The 694-nt window shown below is 38.0% G+C and overlaps 1 non-coding gene across 1 annotated transcript; it reads left to right on the top strand.

The window, feature by feature from the left end:
• The first annotated feature begins 259 nt into the window (after positions 1-259).
• On the top strand, positions 260-366 carry LOC112534931. The gene has a single exon (XR_003079151.2). It is a non-coding gene; the product is annotated as a small nucleolar RNA R71 (small nucleolar RNA).
• The last annotated feature ends 328 nt before the right edge of the window (positions 367-694 follow it).

The following is a 694-nucleotide window of genomic DNA, read 5'->3' as shown; positions in this document are numbered from 1 at the left end:
GTAGTCTCTAAGTTTTCTGTAAGCATATCAATTTTTACATTTAGAAGGTTCTAACCATCCACTTCATACATTCCTGCTACTTTCTTAGGTGCACTTCTTTTTCCTTGCTATTGATGGTTATTAAATGCCATAGTCTTAAGTAAATTGTATGCATCATTAGGTGTCTTACTCATAAAGATCCTTGAGCTATAGCATCTATAGTGATCCTCATTGGTTCGGTAAGTCCGTGATAGACGTCTGAATGAGCAACCATTTAAGGACTCCATGACATGGACATTAACATTGCGAGTCCTTGAACCGCTCTCATGCTTCATACAGAGATTCACCATGGTGTTAAGTGAAACTCGTGATCTCTTATATAAATTTTACTATTTTGTTCAGTGGAAAATACTTAACCAAAAATGCCTTTGACAACAAAGCCCAAGAAGTAATCGATTGTAGTGCTAGAGAATGCAACCACAACTTAGCCTTATCCCTCCAAGAAAAAGGGAATAGCTTGAGCTTCATTGCTTCTGCACTAATCCCATTCATTCAGAATGTGGGTTAGGGTCTTCACTCGATAGACCTCCAAACTGATATTGTGAAATCATTTAAATAATCGCAGGTTTGATCTCAAAGTTGTTAGCCTCTATAGTTGGTCTCACAATATGGTTTTGAGTGTCTCCCGGATTAGGCATCGTGTACTCTTGAAGAG

This window comes from Ricinus communis, chromosome 2, assembly GCF_019578655.1.
Source record: "Ricinus communis isolate WT05 ecotype wild-type chromosome 2, ASM1957865v1, whole genome shotgun sequence".
NCBI classification, from domain to species: Eukaryota; Viridiplantae; Streptophyta; class Magnoliopsida; order Malpighiales; family Euphorbiaceae; genus Ricinus; species Ricinus communis.
The sequence above is the reverse complement of the archived record's forward strand: the minus strand, read 5'-3'. Positions and strand labels throughout refer to the sequence as shown.